Source organism: Corvus moneduloides, chromosome 3 (assembly GCF_009650955.1).
Source record: "Corvus moneduloides isolate bCorMon1 chromosome 3, bCorMon1.pri, whole genome shotgun sequence".
Lineage (NCBI taxonomy): Eukaryota > Metazoa > Chordata > Aves > Passeriformes > Corvidae > Corvus > Corvus moneduloides.
This window is the reverse complement of record NC_045478.1, coordinates 115469255-115492795: the sequence shown is the minus strand read 5'-3', so window position 1 is coordinate 115492795 and position 23541 is coordinate 115469255. Positions and strand designations below refer to the sequence as shown.

General features: G+C 39.1%; 1 protein-coding gene across 7 annotated transcripts in view; it reads left to right on the top strand.

Annotated features, from left to right (window-relative positions):
* MACROD2 (mono-ADP ribosylhydrolase 2) overlaps positions 1-23541 on the top strand; it is an 882739-nt gene that overhangs the window by 117590 nt on the left and 741608 nt on the right. The gene's annotated exons all lie outside the window — the stretch shown is intronic.

Below are 23541 nucleotides of genomic sequence, written 5' to 3'. Positions count from 1 at the left end.
TGTAGGCTATGGCAGCTTTGGAAGATTTGAGGTTTTCCCGGGGTGATTCCTTTTGGAATCATCAATGGATACTGTTCCACTCGGGACGGCGCTCACCTTACCTTATCATGCCCAGCAGGACTGAGATTGAGGGGGATTGTGTCCTGGCCAGGCTGCAGTCCTTAGGGATTTTTCCTGAAGTTTCTGCTCTTCAAACACAACCAAAAATTTATAGCAGTTAAAGGGCAAACTAGAAAACATCTTCCCCGGGTGTTTTTTCATAAAACCCAGTTTCCTTTAACCATAGCTTGCAAGCACACATGTAGCATTGTTTTCGGTAGATGTGGTTGATGTTTCCATTGTTTTGGTTTTTTAAAAATTTTCCATCAAACGGGTTTTATTTTGCCAGCAGACAGCTGAGCATCCTATTCTCTTCATTAGCCATGCACAAGTCATCCTGGCCACCTCATACAGGGTTTTGACCAGCTTGTTCTCCAGTACAGAGCCAAGGTCTGGGGGAAGGCTAGCTCCCAGAAAGTCTCTCCGCTGATCCTAGTTATCTTCCACTTGCACTTTTTGCTGGAATCAAAAGATTACAAGACCAAGCTCCATGAATTTCAAAGAAGGCTTGACTACTGTAAATCCTATGGAAACTGCTACATAGGTGCACCTTCAGTGTAAAGTTTGAATACTTCAATCACTGGTGTTTATCTTTTGTCAAAAACAAAAGCAGACAAACTAAAAAGCGTCAAACCTCATCCTTTCTCAAGAGGAATTTTAATAAATTTTTGAATGCTGCTTGTTGTATTTGATATTTAGATATATGAAATGTTATATACATGCTGTATTTATTGTACAAATTAGAAAAAAATTCTGGGTTGAATTTCCTTGATAAGGAGGGAAAAGGATTTTTTCGCTGTCACTTCAATTCTAATCTTTCCCTGAAGAGAGTAAAAACTAGTAATAAATTGACTTCAGGTTAAGGTGCAATTGTCTGTATATCAATACAGTCCTGGCAGTGAGCTGTGCCTAAACCAGCTCAGAATAATCAACTGTATTGCATATACATCTTAATGCACATCTATAGGCATATGGATACATATGTACACGTATTATACGAACAGTGATACATCTGGTGCTACAGCATGCCTGTGTCTCATCATGTGGGACAGAATAGTGGGCTGTGGAAATGCCAAGAGTTTGGAAATGCTGCAGCTATCTTGTAGATTTTTTTTTTAAAATTGCGATTCTTTTACGATTATAGTAGTATTTTTCAAGAATGTTGTGTATTTGGTTTTTCTCATGCCTGACTTAGCTGTATTAGTTAACAGATTCCAGGGTTATGTTGCTGTGCCATGTTGCTAAGCCTTAACACAGATCTGTGGGATGCTTATAAAAGATGTATATGGTACTCATCCAGCTATCTCTCAGCTTAATTCCAAGGCTGGCCCAGTGCTTATGGCACTGGTTAGAAATTACAGTACATATTCCTAGAGAATTCCAAAGGGCATGTGAAAAATAATTAGATTTTACCAGGTCACAGCTGCTCTGGAGCATTGAAAGGTCTTTAATGTGCTGTTGCAAGCAGATTTTTGACTGTATTCTTTTATGTAAACTCCATAAATATACTTCTTAAGGACGTGGGTAGCCTTTAAAATACTCTGCACAAAAAACCTGTTGTACATGGAGATTTTGACCATGTTCTCCATCTTTTTCTTAAAATTTAGAAATTCAAGGTGTCTTCAAGAGAATGAAGAAGTTCTGTTAATAAGGATGGAGTTACTCACATGTTGGGAATAAAAATATGAATATTTAACACAGACGTGACAAAGCCTAGGAATATAATGAGCGATTTTAATTGAATTTCTAAGTTAACATAGTGTTTTACCTGTATTTTGTTTATAGAATTAATTAATGCTCATGACACTGAGATTAGAGTTCTTGTCAGATCTACAGGGAAATTACCTTTCGGAAGACATGGTAATCTTGTTAACGCTTCATGGGCTGAGAGGGTTTAAAAGGTGTCGGGTGGGAAATGCAGAGTACTCACACTACATAATGCTTTTCGAAGAATTTTACTGCAAGTTTATAACAGACTCCTGTAAGGTGCTATTAGGTCAACATGCTAATGATGATGCTTGGTTTTTTTTCCCCTGAGCATCCTGATGGTGTGGTAAGAGTTGAAGTTCTGGGAACTCCTTCAGCCAAGGGTTGACCTGAATGCCTCTCCCTGTGACTTGGCAGGCTTTTTGGATATACTTTGTCCTGCTGTAGATCAGGTTCCAGTCACATACATTTCTGGGTAAGACATTTATGAAATGTTGAGAAAGCAAACACCTTGACTGGGAAGTGAAATTGAATCTGAGGTCACTCATCCTCGGTGAAGAAGGAGAGGGCTGGCTGTCTTCAAGAATCAAAACTGAACCCTTGCTTCGTTGAGCATCTCAAGGACACATTTCTGTCAGATAAAGCTGAGAGTAATAGTTTGATATTCAATGGAATAAGCTGAAATGAATGTTAGTGGGTTTTAGCTTCAGGCTTTTATGAGGTTATATTGATTTTTCAAAGCAAGCTGTCCCAAATCCAAGTTAGACATAGGCTGATTTGTAGAGACATGTAAGGAAAGAGGACACTGTGATATATGAACTTCGGTATGACACATGTTCTGTAAGGTTTCGTGATACTCACTAAGTAGAGTTTCTCTGCAAATACATACTGCATTTCATATTAGACTTTAATCTTTAAATGATCTGAACCATTTCAGAATTAGAATCCAGTTTTGGATACATTCCTTCCAATTATAAATGTCTGTCAAATTCAGCTTTCAGCATTGTGTATGTACATATAGTTCCTTGTCAAAGTTGGTGCAGCAGCTCTGTATCCAATGCAACAAAAAAGGGAGTGTAATCATGCAAGACAGTCCACAGCAGAGCTAAAAAGGTACGAAGAGTCTAAAACTAAATAGTCGTTTAAAATTAGGTGGGCTCAAGTGTGCTTCTTTCTTTTCCCCTGTCAGAGGAATGTTAGTGATAATAGTTGTAATTGTAGTTATTTTGTCTCTCTGTAAAGGCCAGGAGGTTAGATCACTGCACCTGTATTTTCTGCCATTCCTTCCATTTCTCTCCATGCTTTCTCCCTGCTCTTCTTTCCAGCTCTCCTAATCAGCCCCAGGGAAAACCCCTGTCAACTGAGAAACGCCAGTGATGCAATCACATCTGTATTTTCCCTAAGGCAAATAAACAGCTTTGCTTGTGAGATCACGTGCTATGGATAGCAAAATTAAGTAGCTTAATAGGGTACTTGAAATTGCAAAGCCTTTGAGTAAGGTATTTATTTTATATTATTTACAGGACATACTGCAATGGATAAAGAAAGCCAAGTATGTAAAGTCCATACCAGGAAAGTTTGCTCCTAATGCTTGAAGTTGATGTTTGTATTTAAAAGGCGATTGCCTCTATTTGTTAGATGTCAAACCACGAAGCCACCATGACAACATTTTTAGGAGAAATAGTGCTAACTCCTTCACAGCTATGAAGAACATGGCGTTTTTCCTGGCTTGACAAAGTAAGTGATGCTGTCAGAACAGAATAGACTTTCCTTTCGCTTGATGTAGCTTTGAAAGTGTGTTAAAGAGAGGAAAAATAGTGTTCCTCCAAAACAACCTTGAAGACCTTAACTGAGATTGTTAGTAATATCTGGTGTGTGTGAGGAAGAATCCTGTGAAGGAAAAAACCTGCTGTTCTGCCCTCAGGGTAGTTCTGCATTTGCAAATTCACGTTTTTATGGATGAGGCCTATACTGAGCTGAACTAAGTGGTAAATGGATTTTTACACCTGCCTCTATAAAAAGGGTTCCAGTTGTACACAAATATGTAAAAAACCCAAAAAACAACAACCCAAAACCTTCTGAAATGGCAGAAAAAAGTCTGGTGCAATTTTGGTCTTGGGCTCTTTCTCGGAGCTTTATTTGCTGCTTATGTAACAGTTACCCAGGCCAGCCTTTGAGGATAGCTATGCATGGCAGGGGTGATTTGGGGCTTGCTAAGAAGGGGCTTGGGATGGATGACTCCTTTCTGTCCATGTTCCTGTTTTTCCTGTTAATGTTGGAACTCATTGCTGCTCCTGCTGTTGCCTGTTTAGATACTGATCAGACAATCAGTTGGGCAAAATTCATGTTTCTTGCTATATTTTCCTATGCAGTTTTCATAAATCTCAGTTCTTCATAGGTTTGTTCTGAAAGCTTGAAAGTCATATGCTTTCTCTCAAGTCTGTTTTCAGGCCACGAAAATGGTTCTTTTGATCCTCTCTGTTTTTACTTCCTGATAGCACCAGAGGATTTTCCACCTTTGTCTTTCCTTTCACGGTACTCAGCCTCCCCTCTGCCAGGCTCTCTGCATACGCCCTGCCTCTTACCCACCTCCTCTCCTCTTCCTGCAGTGCCCAATAGCTGTTTCTCCACACATCAACCCACATGGGAACACTCACATTCCAGCTTTTTGTGCACTGATCTTGTGCCGGGAGAAGCTGCTTCTGCTGAACTCTTTTCTCTCCCTCATTGTCCTTCTTTCGCCCATTTTACATTTTAGATAGTTTCCTATTTTCTTTCCTCCTCCTATTAGTTGAGCAATTTCACTTACGTCTAATCTGGTAAAATTACAGTGGCCAAGTTTTCTGCAGCTGTATAATGTATGAGTTCCCCAATTTGAATATTTAGCATTCTTTGTAAACTCAAAGCAAGTGTATGGGGATACAGTGCTGCTGAAGGCATTAGGTGGTGATCTGTAAGCTCTACAAAAATGTACACCCCCTGCTTTGCAGGCAAATCAAATCAAAGCATTAGCACACAGTTTTGCCCAAATGCACCACCCTAGTTGTTTGTGTCTAGTCTGTGTTAACATCTAGCAATGAGCCGGAGTCTCTGCATTTGCTGATTTGCTTGTGTAATACCTGGGTTTGAAATTATGAAAGACTGTGCCAGTATTGAATATATGAATAACTCAAAAGTGTTTATTCTCAGGAAGGACTAAGTTTACGTTGTCTGAACAGATTTATTTAGTCGTGAGCAGGGGTTATTATTCTGTCTTCGTCTGTTCAGCAGGAAAGGGTGTTTCAGGAATGGCTTTGCACAACGGCAGTTAACGGAGTTGGCAGAATGTTATGGGTCGATCTGGTCATTAAAAGCGAATTAACAGGAATTTTGAAATTTCCCTGACCGTGAGAAATGTAGTTACATTTGATGAAATTCTGACTCAGGAAAAGGACACACATGCAGAAACTTTATCTTAGTTGAGAAAACAAGTAATTTTTGTACAGGAGTCAACCCCACCAGCACCATCTGCATGAATTGGTGCGGGCGCTGGCGTTTTTTCAGCATCTGCTGGCTGAATGTGCTATGGAAAGATCCTTGAAGCTAAACAGAAAAAAAGATAGTTGTAAGGCATATGTGTGTGTTCTTTCACATTTCCTTTCCTTGTAGTACATTATTAATAGTGATTTTACTTGTTACCTGTGAAATTTTGTTTAGAATTTACCTCAAATGCAAAGGAGATCTCATTCCTAAAGCACTGGCATGCTCAGCAGAGGCATCCTATTTCCTTTGAGTCTCAGAAGCACATTCAAGTTGGAGGGTTTCCCAGGTATTCCTAGAGCAATCTCTCTTCAGTTTTCACCCAGTTCCAACACCTAGAATGACTAGGGACGCTGAGGAGTGAGGGAAGCTTTCCGCCACCAGGTCTCTGCCCAGAGCTTGCTGGTAAGCAGGGAAGTGAGGAGAAGGTCTGAGAACCAGGAATTACTTTGAGCAGGTGATGGACGTGCATTATTTAGTGGATAGGACTTGCTGCTACTGAAGATGAAGTTCCTTGAAGTGCTAAGAGGCTGAATTTTCATGGGAATCAGAATCTGAAATTCATTTTAAGCTTTGTATCTGGAGCAGTGTTGTATATTTTCTTTTTTTTTTTTTTTCCCTTCCTTAATCCATCTTTAATCTCCTTCCTCAAAGGTTTTGTTCTTTGGCCTTTGGTGAAGACACACTAATTGCTGCTGCCAATCCCAAGGCCTTGGGGAAGTGTTGGGAGTCCTAAAGAGAAGTAACTTGTAGGAACCCATAAGAGACCTTCAGCTCTGTGACTCAGGAAAACATTGGCATTTTGGCTGACCTTGGGATGGATGTAGCTGTGCGTGATGTGCAGCACGTAACAGAGTTGACTTGCCTGAGAAGGTGACAACAGCAGCTTTGTTAGTGAAGAAGAGAGTCTGACTCTTTCTTTGAGTTCCTTGTTTCTCCTCACCTTAAAAGTAAGAAAACCAAACTCCTGCCTTTCACATAGACAGCTGAGCATGTTTTAGTCTCCCCTAAGAGTGGTCTACACTGTAATAGCTTTGTATCCAATTCTGATGGGGAAAAAGATTTTCAAAGCTGCTTCACTCTTCCACCTGCTTCTCCACCCTAAAGCCCACTGCTTTTTGCTGAAGGTTTGTGGCATTGATGCCAGAGGCTTCGTCTCCATTCCCTTTGGAGAGGAGTTGTAAAAAGGGTCAAAGGCAGGCCTAGCTCAGCCAGGACAACAGGTTAAGTGCAAGCCTGTAGCAGTCATTACAGTTTAAGTGATGCCATGGGATAGAGAGATCAGTGATATACACTGTTGAGTGGTTTGGCTTTTCATTTCTTTGCTTGGTACTCTAGATGAGTTTTAAAACCAGAATATAAAGCTGTTTCTAATCTTCAGGTATTTTGACAAAACTTGGAGGTGCAAAACTCAGTTTTGCACATTGCTGTGAAAGCAAAAACTATGTGGTGGTGGTATTGACAGGGCTAGCTGGACCTATGATCTGAATCAAATATGGTATGTCTGTAGTCCTAATTAAAGAATTACTGTATCTCTCTCCACATAAGCAGGCTTTCAGATACAGTAGCATGCATGAGAACTATTTAATTACCACTTATTGACAAAAAAAAAATATAAAATCTTCATTTGAATGAGAAGAGTCCCTCATTAAAACTGGAGTAGTTCTTGACCTTAGCAATGGTTCTTTAAAATCATGCATTTCTCAAACCACCAGTAGCCTAAACTAGCACATAATTTATAGGTTTTGTTCACCTGATATGTACCTCAGCATATTAGGTAGATTAAAAACCATGCAAGATGCTTGTTACAATAGCAACATAGTTTTGTACATAAAACCTCAAACCTTTTGCAAATAAATTGACCGTAGTACCCCCTGAGATGCAAAGTATGATTTTTGAAGGTGATGCTTGAAACATCTGCTTCTGTAGTTTTAATGCACTGAAACCAGAAGTTTGCCTTGCAAATACCAGCAGATGCAACACCCAAACTCCAAGAGAAGCTCAGGAAGAGCTGTTAACAGCTGCACTGGGAAATTACCTTCATATTTAAATATGAATGCATCTAAAAATAGCCCCAGTGAGAAATGAAAACTCCATTTGTTGTTAGCCTGCCTAGTATTTGTCTTTATTTCTAGTTGATGTTATTTTACGTTATTGTTCGTGGATATAACAAAGCCTATTTCATTTCTTCTTGATCATTTTTCCCAGGGGTTGTAGAGAGGTTCTGATTGCAATTGAAAATTCTTTAGCGAACAAGTCATGATTGCTATGGATTGTTCAACCACAATCATTTAGAGCCTGTGCCAGGTCAGCTCTGTGCTCTCTGTGCTCTGTGCACACAGTGGAGTGTAGAAGCACATAACAGAAGGGATTCAGGTTATTGAGTTCAGGTCCTCAGTACTCCTGGCAAGAGCATCTAAAAATGGATTTGCGCAATACATCTGCCTGGCTCCTGCCGCAGAGGGCAGCCCCATCTCCACTTTTGCATCAGCTTGTGTTTGGCCAGGTCTTTAGTCAGCTCAGCTGCCAACTGCAGACTTCCTCCTAGAATGGAACACATTTTGCTGGTGCTGCTTTTCTAGGCAGCTCATGATGGAGCTAGACAAGTGCTGGTGCCTGTGGGACCATCCTGTTCCAGTGTACTTTGGTTGTTGGGTCTGGTGTGCTGCACTGTGTGGCTGAAGTTGGCTTTTGTGGTCAGCTTTAACAGTACTGCAGGTATGCTTTTCAGAGAGGTGAAAAGTCAAGTTTTAAGCCTCATTAGGTGCTCTATTTAGTCTCCATGGATTTAGGGGAAACTTTCTGTGCATGTGTGCATGGAAGAGTTTCAAGTCAAATTCATCTGCTCAAAGAGCAGATGAGCCAGCTCTGAATGACAGCCAGTCACATTGCACGTCACAAATTGCTGCTGGCTCAGTTTCACTTATTTGTTTATTTACTTCACCATTCTGAGCTGCCTGCAAAACAACTGCAAAGCCGTGCTGCCTGCTAGTTATGGTTTTTCACCCACCATCGCCATTCAGAATTGACTTCAATGCTGCATCTGTGAACTTCTGCCTTAGAGGTCTCGTACAGACTTGTTCTTAGTAAATGTACGAGTTTGGCATATGCAGCTGTCAAATTTCTTACAGTTTATGTCGCCTGTCATATTACTACAAAAACATTTTTCTTCTTTGCTTTTTAATTTCTGAAACTAAAAAAAAAATACTCATCTCTTTCTGTAACCTGTAATTCTACATCTACTGTATTTTTAATAACAATAGATGCCATAACATGCTGGGGCTGTTACTGTGGAATTACTTTGTTGTTTTCCTGATGGTCTAAGGATTTTAATATGTTGGCCAAATGCCTCATTGAAAGGATTGTGGTATTGGCATGGAAACTGGCACTTTCATCAAATTGTGTGGCAGCTGTTCATTTTGTCATGACTGTAGCAGCCCTTTGCTCTCACAATGTGGTGCTTGCGTTACTTGAAGTTTCAAGTAGAATCAGTCTCATGTCTATTGCTGAAATGTGCAGTACTTATTCTGGGAGTCCCTGAGCAGTGGGTGCTGCCAAAGAACAGGGCAGGATCTCTTCACTCTTGTGACCAGTGACTCGAGGAAATGGAATGAAGCTGAGCTAGGGGAGGTTTAGGTTGAATATCAGGAAGGGTTTTTTTACCCAGAGGATGGTTGGGCACTGAACAGGCTCCCCAGGAAAGCGGTCCCAGCACCAAGCCTGACAGAGCTCCAGAAGCATTTGTACAATGCTCTCAGGCACATGGTGAGATTCTTGGAATGTCCTGTGCAGGGCCAGGAGTTGGACTCAATGATCCTGATGGGTCCCTTCCAACTCAGCATATTCTGTGATTCTGTGATTATTAATCCTATGTAGCCAGCTCTGAAACCCACCTGCCTTCTCATCCTAGGGTGGTTTGGGTTAGTTCCCTTCTTAGAGATGAAGAGAAGTTACTAACATTGACCATTAGCTGCTTTTGGAGTGACTGCTGGGAAAACACCACTGTAACTCTGTAAACCCAGGAATGCTGTGTAGAAACGCAGGGAATGGGCAGTTTGTCCTTTGCTATGGTACCCCAATCTGTAGAACACTGTGTACTAGGAAAACATATTCATATAAGCTGGGCCAGAGAGCCAGGAGGACATGGTATGGGTTTGAATTTTCATTTTGTAGAGCAAACATGTTGCTGTGTTGTTTTTGTGGCAAAAGGCAGAGGTAGATGGGAATGAAGGCAGCCGTGGCAGCCAAACCAGGAGTCATTTACCAGAGGAACGATGAGGCATCACTGACAGGCACTGACCTGTTGCTGGCCTGTGAAGGGTTGTACCTTTCCACTTTGAAGCTCTACAAGTTTAACAGTTTTAACCCAGAGACTTTTGAATTCTGTTGGATATCCTTATAATACCATAGATAGCTTTGTATACGTATTTTTTATTTCATCTCATGGCAGTGATATGCTGCCTGGATTATAGGCATCTTTTTGAAATTGCTAATTAAGGTTCCTTTAAAGTTTTTGGATTTGTGGACTGAGCTGTCTTCTGTATTGTTTCAAAAGTGGGTGTTATAAATTTTGCAGGCATTAGTGTGTTGTTTAGAAAACAGATGTTATTTGATATCTTCAAGTCATCTGACTTTTTCTGGGTAAGAGGGAGAGCACTGCAGACAAAGAGGAATTTTAAAACCTGTGCTCTCGTGTGTCCTGTGGCTTGCCAGCTCTTTTACCTCTTTCTGCCTGGCTTAGTCATCCATCTAGTTAGTGGTGAGTCTGCTTTAATGTAGGCACTTGAGGCCTGTGTTTTGAGTCTGTTATTTGAAGTGGAGTTCATAGCATTTTAAAATTTTAAAACCATTACTTTGTAATAGTATATTTCAGTGATCTGCAGCAGAGAAAACAAATTGGTTAGTACAGGAGTAAATAATCTCCTAGAATAAGGAAAAAAAACACATAGAAGAATAAAGGAAATATTTTATGGCTTCTAGAACTTTTTTTATAATCAAACGTGACTGCTTTTCTCCCTGTCTGTGCTCTGCACACACATGCACATACATATTTTCTTTGCATTCCAAACGTTTCTGATCAGAGCAGCTAGTTGCAGGCACAAATGCTGTTAGGAAAATATCAGTCCTAGAAACAGCAGCTATTGAAAGATTAGAAGTGACTGAAAACAAAATCTTGTAGAAGAATTTCTAATGTAATTGTAACATAATTTGTTGCTGCTCTTGCTCTGCTATGGCATGATTAAGTACTGAATTTGAATCTGCTTTTAAAGGAAAATGCTTAGTTTCATTCCACAGCACAATTGGCAACTAAATAAAAGTTCAGACTGGATTTTTTTTTCCAGCCCTCTTTTCACAGAGAAAGAAAAATGTACATAGGGTCTTTTGTATTTTGCAGAGAGGAAGTGTAGCACAATAGACCGTCAGAGGAAAGCAATTCCGATAATCAGTTTTCTGTACTACTTATTACAACTGGTCAGGACTGAGGTTTAATTAAATTTTAGGGATAAAGGACAATAGAGTGTGCTAAGGATGGCGAGTCAGCTTAAACGTAGAATTTCCTGGCTTTAATCTATTTCTGCGCCAACTCAGTAGTACTTCAATGTATGACTTCAGATGGGATTCTCTTGTATAGAAAGTAATAACTGTTGAGGTTTTAGAAGTTTTCCAGGGTCTCTTGACTTCCAGAGTAATTATTCGTTCATGAGTGGTTAGTGGGAGTGTGGCACCTGGGAATGCCCCCCTTCTGTGCCAAGTTTTGGCACTGTGGGTTTACTCAGTAAGTTGGCATGTTTGTTAGTTTGTAACTGTTTTTAAAACAATGCTAAAATATTGCGGTTTCTAAAGGATAGTTTATTAAGAACAAATGCTTTTTGACTCTTAAATGTTTTGTATCAAGTTGAGAGAAGATGAAAATACCCTGGTGTGCCATTATGACATTTAGAGTGACCTTCTGTATAATGGGGCCCAAATAACCTCTTGACACTATTTTTTGGTATCACAGCTGTCACAGGCACAGCTTCAAAAGGCATCCTGTCTTCCAAGGTGAAGAGTCCGCTGTGTATCTTAAATATGAACTGTTGCATGCTTGTCCTCCAAACTGCCCTTGCTATTGAAACCCGTTCCAGTTTGTGATCTGCCTGGTGTCAGTGGCATTGGACATTCTCAGCAAGACGAGTAATCTACGTGATAAGAATTATTCTGGGGTTTGATGGCTGCAGGTAAATCATTCCTACCTTGCTGTTGGATGCATACATTAATTACATTCTTCCATTTGCCCACACTGAAAAAATTTTTCTAGGTTTTGAATTCCTTCTTTAGAGCTTTTCTAGTGGTTTTCTAGAGCCGTTAACATTTTTTTCCCCAGGATGGATACAGCTGCAGCAGTGATTGCTTCAGATTGTGTTCAACCAACAGTGCAAATTCAGAATCAAAAAGAATTAAACAAAATTTGAATTCTTTATTGATAGCATTCCCACTTTGGCATCCTTTTTGCTATGCTTTTTTGTCAGACTGGCAGTCTACAGACTTTTTAAAACTAGTTTTGTAGAATTCTTTTTCTCAGGCACATCTAGAGTATCAAAAAAAAAAAGAAAAGAAGAAAGGACTATCTTGCAGGGTGCCTGGAATTTTGCTTTTCTATTCTTTAATAGTCACAAGAAGCTTGAGCTGGTACTTCTGCCCTGCAGTACTTCTGTACTACATTAATGTTTATTAATGAACAAGTGGCACTGTTTTAGCATACACTTACATAATTATTAGATAATTAAATAAAATATATTAACTGTGAGAACCCCAAAAAACTATGTTGAGCTATGTTTAATTTTCCCGCCGTGAAAGAAGACGCTGCTTCACAAGCTTTCCTTTACAGGCTTTTTCCTTCACACGCTTTATACTTCTGTGGGTGATATGCTCAGCTAAACTGGCATGTTATGCACAGTCTGTGCTGCACTTTTGCATTACAATAGTTTTTCTTCAGTACTGATGTGAGAAATTCAAAAAACCCAACATGATAAATCAATACGTATCTTAAATCTTTTGTATCTGTCTGCTTTTTAGCTGCTGTTACAGGGTACATTTGTGGTCCTACATGGTATGGGCTTTAATAACTAAAATTTGAAAAGCTTTTGGGCCTAAAAAAAAATGTTCGTAATTAGTTAATTCTGATGTAGAATTAATTTTATTGAATAAATTAGAAACTATAATAAAATGGAGGAGACAAGAATTTTGCTGATGCATGATTAAAATGAACACTGCTTCACACTACCTAATCGTATAAACAGTATTAGTAAGCCTAGTTTTATCGACTGTAAATATTTGGATTGGTATTTGTCATAGCATTTAGTTAGGACAAGCCCCTATACTGTATTTATTCCCAGCTTAAGACATGCTGCTTTTACACAGATGTTCCAAATCAGTGTATTCAGGCTGCTTATTCCCACCTACTTTCATGAATCATTTGAAAAGGGAGGATGGAAAACACTGACAATCTTAGCAGATTCAATTCCAAACTCATTAATAAATACGTTTCACACGCCCCCAAACCTTGAATTAACAATAAACCTGATATGAGAATGTGAAATTGATACCTACTGCCCATTTTTTCCAGTGTTTGTGCTGTAAATGGTACAGGAAAGGCTGTTGAGTAATCTTGCTCAATGATGGGCTACATAGTGCTTTTACAGAGACCAATTTTCTGCTTCAGACAACAAACTAGATTTTGGTTTATTTTTTTTTTAAATTCTAATTGCTGAAAAATTATTTCAGCTAGTCTTGCTTATCATATAACAATAAAGCTTTAGGGCAATTGACCTGCTGACCTTAATTCCCAGGAAACTGTCACATTTCTTCTTTATTCCTTTGTTCATCTTAACAATGTGACCCAAAATACTACTGAGCTTTAAAGTTTCTCAGCGTAGTACGGTCAAGCTTTAGTCGCCATAGTTACAGTTCAGCTCTGCAGGTCAGAGGGCAAAAAGATTAATGATGTCAGACACATCTTTAAATGGTTCTTACACTGCTTCGCCATGCGGTGAGCAGCTGAGCATATTTGAGATGACAAAGGCCTTCTTAAGTCTTGCTAATAGAGGATCTTTGGAGACGTCTGATGGAAAGGTCCTTTCCGCTGTGCGCCGGCGTTCAATATTGAGCGGCGGTGGGCACTGGCGGCGGCTGCTTCGCTGCACACTGTCAGAAGAATATTGCAAAGAGTGGATAAATAGCTGCTGCTCCCCTGCGCCTTTCGTTCTGGGCATCCAATTCCTTTGTCCAGGATTCAGTCTAGTGGTTAAAAGCCTCAGAGAGGATGTAAAATAGTAAGCTGGAAGAATGTTTTGCCATTCTTGATGAAAGACGTGCTCTTTCCTTCGCATTGGTGAGGTGAAGCCAAGAGATCTGTGGTTGGCGTGCCTGTTTCCTGGTAGTTATTAATAAAAGCCCTTCTTCATCCATGCAATAGTCAGACAGATATTAAAAACATATCTACATTCTTCGTCTAGATAATGAAACTTTTTAAATTAAAAAAGGAAGTATGGCTCGCTTGATGGCTTACATGGGTTCCTTGTGGAATAGGCCTTGGTGGTTTGGTCTCATGTAGCCCGTTTGTATCAGAATTCAACTAGACTAAGTAGCTGTTTGATCATTTTAATTTACGAGCAGGAGTATTTTTCCTTTATAAGATCTTATTACTTGCACACCTGCACTATTGCATTTTTTTCAGAGAATGAAGCATGTTGCACAAAAATGAGAAGCTGTGGGTGACTTGACATCATTGCTATGTTAGTTAAAAAAAACCCAAACAAACCAAAAACCCCCCAAACCCAAGCAAAGCACTTTCACATGCACTATATCCCAGTATCTTCAGCAAGCTGATTTTGAAATAACATCTGTGTGAACCATGAATTTATTCTTGAAATGGAAATCTAGCTAATGGCTTGTGTAAGTCTCCAAACTGAATAAAAAGAATAAAAACTTTATCATTAAGTATATAAGCAACATCATTATTTTTTATTGCATGTGTACACTGTCCTTCATTAAAATGCATTATCAATTTATCACTGGGTAGTTGACAGCAGGAAAGTAGGAACCGTTGATGTAAAACTAATTTAGATGAAGAGCGGACTCGGAGCCTCTCCGCAACGGAGTGTCCTGATACTGCTTGATGGAAGAATATTGTCAGTCCTGGGAAGGACTTGGGTTACCCGGAGCTGCATTACAGCCTTTGCTTGCAACTGGCAGAACTGTGTAGTAGTTCCTCTTCAATCCACTGGAATTAATTGCAGCAGAAGACTTTGGACACCTGATGGTCAGCGAAATAAATGCTGTTCTGTCAGGGCTTACTCTGTTGAGCTGTATCAGGGGCATAACAAACAAATATTTATGTTCTTTCAGAGTCTTTAATATATTACTTATGCCTCTGAAAGGTGCACTGTTAGCTTTTTGGATTGTTTTCCTAAATCTTTTTTATGTTTATGTTTGATATTTAACAGATTGTTTTCCCATTCAATCTGAAGTTCAGGGAATGCAGTCTTGTCTTTATTCTAATACTAATGAAGACTAGACCACTCTAATCAGGTTTAAATACTTTTTTCTTTGTTGCTGTGTGGTGAAAGAAAAAGCTCCGTATTTTCCTGTATTACTTTTCCAGCCGTGTAGGATGTATTACAGCCTCTTTCTCTATAGCTCTCTTGTTCCCTTGTTGGCCAAGTGCAAAGTTTCCTGTTCTTCCTCAGAGCACTAATGAAGTACTTGAGAGTTAAGTGCTGCCTCCCATTGCTTGTGTTCACAGGTGCCCTTCTCCACCAGTCCAAATTGTTTCACTGATACTCTCACATCCTCCCCTGTGAGAAGTTGCTGCTTTAGCACCTACTTTTTCACATGAAGTAAGTTTTGATTCCTTCGATTTGTAGAATCGTGGAAAGTTTTGGGTTGGAAGGGACCTTAACAATCGTCCAGTTCCATCCTCCTGCCATGGACAGGGACACTTTTCACTAGACCGGGTTGCTCAAAGCCCTATCCAGTCTGACCTTGAACAGTTCCAGGGATGGGTCATCCACGTCGTCTCTGGACAGCCTGTTTCAGTGCCACCCTCACAGTAAAGAATTTTTTCCTATTGTCTGATCTAAACCTACTCTCTGTCAGTTTGGATCCATTCCCCCTTGTCCTGTCACTCCATGCTCTTGTAAATAATCTCTCTCAATCTTTCTTGCAGACTCCCTTCAGTTACTGGGAATATCACCCCTAAGTCTTCTGTTGTATAAATTCTTTCAAGCTTATTCGTGTTTTGAAGACTTTCATATGTCAGCTGAGTTTAAGAAGCTAACTGATATTTTTGAAGACTATTTCTCTTAAAGAGTAGCTGAGTTTGTCTTGGCCTTGGGAAAAACTGAGGAGTTCCATGTATGTGGCATACCTGGATGTACCAAATACTGCAGCTGGGCTCATGGCATACAACCAAAGTGGGAAAGGGGGTCTGACTGCACAAGAACAGGGGCAGAGCTCCAACAATTCACATCGACAGTAAATCATAGATAGAGCACTGGGTACTAAATGAGCGAGGCGCTGCTGGTCCTTGGTACAGGTGCCATACCAGGACAGGGAGAGCTGTTTTCAGGCAAGATACTCTTGTGCAAGGTGAAAAAGCAGCTGCTGCAAACTTTCTGTAGAAAACTATTCCACTTGTTCCCTTACATCTCTGTGCACACTTCAATTCTTTATCGGTAGAACAGCTCAGCTAAGGGACTTCTTAATGTGGCAGGTTCTGGACTGACAGCACTTGTATCCCCTGGGAGCTGTCAGATACTGTTGCTGGGGTTCGATTTGCCTGTGATCATTCAATGATTAGTAATGACACTATTTATTTATGGTCATTATTTTGAGGGAATTTTATGTGATTGACAGAACCACATAATTAAGAAAGATGAAAAAAAACCCCCACCCCAAACTGTGAGCCAGCCAGCTAGCTCTCAAAATGTGCTCTGTGATGTGGGAAAATGTAAGTGTTATGTCGTTCTGTAGATGTGTTGATTTAGACATTGACGACGTAACCTAAGATCCCTTGGTTTCTAGAGCCTTATCAGTGTGCGCTTTACTGGCCTGTTCAAATTGCTAGGAACTGCATCTCGAATTATAATTCTGTAACACTGCAGCAGACAAAGGTTAACCTTAGTTTCCATGTCCTAGTCATGAAATGTATTAAAGGAGCTTGCATCTCCTTAACTGATGGACAGTGATTCTCTACTGGATGCAGACTATTGGGATATAATAAACTGATTGTAAACTTAATAAAACAAATGCTAGAAGAGTCAAAAATCTATTAGAATCTCTGGCTACAAATTTACACATATCCTTCAGAAAAAAACACTAAAATCAAGGAAATATGCCAATTTAATAATGAGTTTTGCTAGGTTTTAATTTGTATGTTTTGAGAGATTTTGTAGACACATGTTCTGATAGATTTTTTGTGTCCATTAAACACCGATATCCTTCACTGGCTTTCAGCCATGGCATGAGAGATGGCAGTGAGGGCAAAACCCAGCTCCAGAGATCCCTTGGAATGACTGACAGCAGAGCTTGCTTTCCCTGCCTTGAACAGTCAGAGTTCTTTCATTTGCAGCCAATTTTAGGATAGCTCCATGAGTTTTCTTTGTGCTCCCTAGCGTTGCCCCTCCACTAGTCCCTGAGTCTGAGCTTTCATTCCTGGTGAAACTCAAGGCTCTGCTACTGGCCCGTGTCTTTCCCTATCTGAAACTAATTCTTCTTCCTGATGGTCTTGAGGGCAGCCTGTGCTAGTCACGTCAAAGGTCTGGTTTCTTTCAGGGCAGTACTTGATAGGGATGGAAATTTCCACAATCCTTTCCTGATGTTAATAGAGGAGCTCTGATTTATGAGAGATATAATTCTTCCAGTTTTAACTTTTACAATTCATGAAGCCACTCGTGTCTGGGGTATTATTAGATTAGGTATCCATTTTCTTAATAAAAAACGTGGATAAGTGGAGCCTCAACATGAAGATTCAGAAAGGAAACTGTAAAAAAATTACTGAATAATATAATTATTTTTCAGGATAATTTATTTTATACTAATCTTACTGTGCAGAATGTGCCTAAGCACAACTTGCAGTGAATTGCAGTCTACTTCCAAAGCACAATTTTCATGTATGATAATTAAGTAACTTCTGATATCTCTGTGCTATCAAGTACTGTGTTTATTTCTTTTTCAACAGCATGTATAAAAAACCAGTGCTGTCCTCATTACTGCATCAAAATAAACCTGTGGAACTAAAGTTTTCGCCATTTTGGTGTCTCAAAAAATTTATTTGGGAAGCTTGTAATGAAAACTTTCCCATGTGAAGTACATTCCCTGGACTTCGTAAGTGGCACAAAAGCAGATTTTTTGAGGTGATTTCCTAAAACCAGAGGCTTGGACCATTGCATGAGTGCTGTGGTTACGTGAGCGACTGTGTACAGCGACTTTTAAGCCATTTATCAATTTAAGACAAATGGGAATTAAATGGTGGGGGAAACCTGTAGTAGCCAAATTTACTGACATGCTGCTTTTTTAATGTGAAGTTTATAAAAACCCTTGAGTGTTGTGTCTGATCTGATTGTCTGCCATTATAAATGGTGTCTGGCAGAGTGGATGTAACTTGTGTACAAAAATGAAACAAGCGCTTAAGAGTAAAAAGTACCGCAGCTTTTTTAATATAAACACAAGCATAATGCAGGCTGCTTATGGAGGCCTTGCTATTTTCCTGTATAAAATCTCATCATTTACTGTGCACCCCTACTTAGGTAATGTTTCATTTTAATTCCATTCATAGTGAACATTCTTATTTTTATAAAGCATCTGAGATTTCTTTTTGGTCAAGAGCTCTTTTGAAGTGCCTGGGAGTACTACTTGCAGCTGCATAAATGGTTTGGCACTGTAATTATGATCCCATTTCTGAAAGGTATACGAGAGGAGAAACAAAAAGGGGCTTTCCCTAATCTTGTTTACATCAAAAAATGGCAAGAACAAATCAGAGACTATAAAATTAATAGTAGCAGATGTAGAGAAAGTCAGGAGCAGGCGAGGAGTTGCGGGAGGTACATTTTCTTTGCAGATGTTTAGAGCAGAAACTAAATAGTGTGACATACCTAATATTGTAAAAACAATATTTAAAGAGTTGATTTAGAAGCAGATTCAGAAAGAGGGGAGGCGTTTTTCCCTTGATAGAACTGGAGATAGGCTAATCATCTTAGAGAAGGCTTGAAAATCAAAAGGCATAAACAAAGTTCAATTTAGTTGTACATGTGTATCCTTTCAGCTGGCAGACCAAATTATTCTGATTGTTTCTCATCAGATTTTAGCCCTTCTGTTCCATGCTGTTTATATTAACTTCCATTAACCTACATGTTTTGAGTGAAAGTTTAAAATGGGCTATGAAAATTGCTTTCATCACTTCTCAATTTTAAAATAAGCATCAACACTGGATTGTTCTATGCCTATAATAGATTAGTTTTAATCAATATCATATTGATAACGTACAATAACATATCCCAGAATGACTGCATGCCTTTAAATGGAAGTTTAAATGTTTAATTTTTTTTTTTTTGTCAGTGATTTGAATAGCTTTGCAACACACAGAGAGAAAGAATCGTGCTTATTTAATGCTAGAATTTAGATATTTAGGAATTTTTGCTTTCACAGTTGAGATGTCTCATTGCACTTTAATGCAATGCTCTTACAATAGCAAATCTATAGATTGAGAAGCCTGAACTTCCTGCCTCCATGTACGGGTTAGCTTCAAGTTTGAGTACATTTTCCATTCCTTCAAAATTATCAGTGATGAATATAGTCCAAGGATCCAAGAGTATATATATGCACGTATTTTAAGCATTGTTGTTCACTGAATAATTAATGTGAAAGCTGCTCATAAAGCTTGGCCAGTAATGCACCTTTGAAAGGTATTACCATCAATATCTGACATGACTTTGATTTCCACTAATGATATGTAACCAGGAAGACTGCTTAATCTGTCACTGTGTATAAATCACTGTAGCTGGGTGGTCAAGGAGACCACTGTATTTGGCTGTTTGGGAATGTAAATCCCTAATCCATCACTGGCAAACTGGATTTCTAAGTGCTGCTTTATATGTTCTATTGTAGGTCTTTGTTTATAATATATTTCATGGGTTAGGAGCTCGTAAGAGGTGAAACTGGGCAGAAAAGCATTTATTTAATGCAAAAATCCCAGCACATAATGCTCATTTAAATAAGGAGAACTAAAATGTAGAGCAACAAAAGGTGAATAAACTATAAATGAGCTATGAACTACTAACCAGCTGTTACGTTCCATTTTAGAAGCAAAACAAATTAATGCAAAGGAGGGGGGAAAAAAACCCAAGGAGAAAAGAAAAGAATTTTTGAAGCAGAACACAAATAAACAAGTAGTGCCAGGAATGGAGTGGGAGGCTGGCACAGGCAAGGATGCAGGCACTAATTGTTTGGTAATGCACACACAGACACGGAGTGTGTGAACATGGAGTGTTTTATCCTCATTCCCCAGCTGAAGAAGTAGAGATGCTTTAGCCAGTGCTAGGGAAAGACTTGGTACAGAGCCGAGATTGGAATTGGATTTGATCAGCCTTCAGTGAGAAGGAAGCAAAGGCAATTAGAAAGTGGTGAAGAGCCTGTCAATATACCTATAGAAGGCTTTGCTGCGTGGAAAAATTATTCTGTGTAGTAAGTGACATGTTTGGGTGACAAAATATCATCAACTTGGTAAGAAATTAGTTCATTTTGTGCAATTACTGCAGTTACCTTCAGAATCACATCCTAGGCTGATCCTGGAGGAAGGCGAAGGGAACAATGGGGATTCATATTTCAAGTCTGGTGAACAGTGAAGAAAATAGCCTTAATTTTTTTATTGAGTAAAAACTGTCTTTAGTATCCAACTAAATGTAACAGCTTTTGGGAAGGGAAAACAAAGAAGCCAGAGGATAATGGAGCTGTGAGCAGTAAGTGTGATGAGCTTGAAATAATTAGGCATTGCTGGAAAAAAAACCTTTCTGAGATTATTAAAAGTTTTGGACGAAGAACACAGGGTAGTCTAAGTGAATCCCAGCCTTTTGTATGCATCACATGAAGTAAGCATCCTGAAAAATAAATTACCATTAAGTACTGTTTGACACTCTGCAATGTATTGAAAACTGGTTAAAGAATCATGAACAAAGCGATGCAGTCAGTTGATGAATCGGTTGCCCATTTGCATTTTATGAAGATTTATCAGTATATATGTTGTTTTAGGGCATCAGGCTGAAATGATGGATAAGTAAACTTGTGTACTTTGAAGATAATACTTATTTTGAAGAGTTCCGAAAAGCCAATGTATAAAAAGGAAGTTAAGGGAAGGGAAAGGAAATTATTTTCTCCTGTGGAAAGTGTTCTGTGTATCAAAAGGTGCCTTGTAAATAAAAAAACAGGGTAATAAGTGGTTATGGTGAGAAGGGACTTAGGGAATAATAAAAATTGTGGGAATAATGCCATAACTTGGTTGTTCTATGAAGAACTGAAGGTTGGGGTTGTCCCCTAATTGCAAATAAAAGTCAGATACTCATTGTACAAAGCAGCAGTCCCTGGCCATTGCCTAACCGGCCAAAACCTCTGCAGCATCCCATCTCTCATACTCAAAATCCCAGGAAAGTCACCCACAGCCCCGAGACCTGCTGTACCATGTTGTCTCTTCTCCTGTCTCTCCACAGAGGAAGACGGTCTGAAGGTTGGATGTGAATAGAAAATTGCTAACTGAGCCCTCCTCTAAAAAGCTTCAGCTCCTCACTTTTTGCATCAAGCTGAAAATGGTTCTTGTGTCAAGAACTAAAAGCGAGCTAATATGAATTTCTTCTTAGAAGTGAGAAGGATGAAGGATATGAGACATGGATAAACTATTGAACAGAACTTAAAAGGCAAAACAACACTGCAACGTCTTAATTGGATCCTATAAAAACATTTACATCAGTATGGTAGTTACCCTTTTATCGTTGTTTTTGCAGTCTCTGAGACATTATAGAGAAATCATTTAATTTCTATGTTTACTTTGAAATGAACTAATGCAGATTGCTGGGTTTTCCGGTTTATGACTTGCGTTATTGCTTCACTGTGTTAAAATCCTCTCAAAGTTCTTTAACCAGCACAGATCTGTTGATAATTGAAATCTAAGAATCAGCTCTCTAAACAAAGGTCAGATTTTTTTTTCTCCTATGCTAAAATAAATATTGATTAAGTAGATTACAAGGCAATAGAAAAGTTTAAGTTAAAGAGTGTTTCTGGTTCTTAGGTTTCCTTTTTCTGGTGAGTAAGGACATTTAGCAGTGTGCAGGAGTAGAGATCGTGAGGCTGTATATGTGGAAGCAAAACCTGAACAGGAGTTACTTGGTCCACAAACCTTTCTGACTTGAAGTGAAATTATTTGCAAATCCCAAAGTACCAAAAATTAATAGGCCAAGTTTCCTTGGTTTTAATAGAAGTGAACTGATTTTTTTGACTAATCTATGCACATCTCCTATTACAGTCTTAACAAATTTAGTTCTGCTTTTAAGAAGCTTCTAAAACCAGAAAAATATTCCCCCCTTTCTTCTAGAGCTGAGTTTGCAGGCACTTTCTGTGTCGTTCTTAAAGCCCCACTGGTCGTGGTTGACCCCCCCCCGTCTTTCTACCCAGTGTGAAGTGCATGTCCTGCACCCATTTTCAGCTTTAAAACTGTACCAGAAACTTGTAGCAGAGTGCAATTTTATACAGACGTCTGGCTGACTTTCTTCCCCTGTTTAAGCAGAAACAAATATTCCTTCTGATTTTGGTGACAAGGTGCTGTGTATGTAATTTGAGTACTAGTTCAAGACAGTAATTGCTACCGTGTGACGTTTTGTGAATTGATGCCATGATTTGTCAGGTTTTCATGGATTTTCGAATTATAGTGAATCGCCGGTCACTGCTGATTATTGCTTTGCAGCGCAGAATTTTAAGAAACAATGCGAAGATGACGTTTCCTGTAAGAGTGAGCCCTGAGCTGCATTTGGTCGGGTTCAGGGGAGGCTGATGAAGTGTTGTGGAGGAGCTTATTTCTGCCCATGATGAGCTGCTTAGTTGATTGAATAGGTGACTCAGTTCCTGACAGCTGTCAGTCTTGATGTTTGCTTCTGAACTTCTGTTTTGCCTCATTCATCTTAATCTCTGATTTTCTTCTCAATTTTTTTTTTTGGCTTTGTCTCCTGTGCTCATTTCCGTTCTGGTCTCTGTGTTGCCTCTTCCTTTTGCGTGGCAAACCTTTCATCGCTTTCCTGGAGTCCCCTCCACATGCAAAGATTAAAGCTGGTTTTAAATTTTAATTAAAAACAACAAAAAAACCCAAACAAACCCAAACAGAATCTGCAGGAAAGATGTTATATTTTTAAAATCTGAAAAAGCAATCTAAAGATGAAAAATGAACTTCCTTTTGTCCAGAATGGCTAAGATAAGATAGTGAGAGAGATATATAAAAGATACCTCACTTGGGAAATGGCTGGTCAAAAATCAAGATGAAAATGTCAGAATGAATATGTATGTATCTGTCTAGACCAATTTTTAAATGTGCTTTGACCATCTCCTAAATTGAGTTCCACTGAATTTTTTTCTAGGGGAAAAGAAAAACCCAACAGGAGAGGGATGTCTTTGAAAGTTTCCCAGAATTTATCCTAAATTGAATTTTTTTTGGTACACACAAATCACAGAACCTTATAAATAAAGTATTGTTTTTGTTGTATCCAGTGGTGAATTATGAATAGGAATGCCTAAAAAGTGGAAAGCTACAGTAGTTTCCAGACTATTGACTGAAATTGGAGATGTTTAATACTTCATTTCTTCTAGACTGACTCCCCAAGTACTGTCGTTGATTAACCTTGCAATTTTTAAAAGGAATTAAAATTACATACATCATGCTGTTTATTGAACTGAAAGTCAAATGCATTGTTTGTATGGATAACACTACTTAAATATTAAATACATTTTGAAACTGAAATAAGGTTACTCCAGTGCTAGAACACTGAAGCCAGGAGGCCTTGAGCCTGTCCTCAGATGTGCTTCAATTGTGTGACCTATTGCATGCAGTCTGTTAGTGTTTGAGTCCCTGGCTTGGGGACATGTGAGTAGTGTAGGAATTGAAGTAGCTAACTGATAAATTTTAATAAATGAACAGCAGGCAAG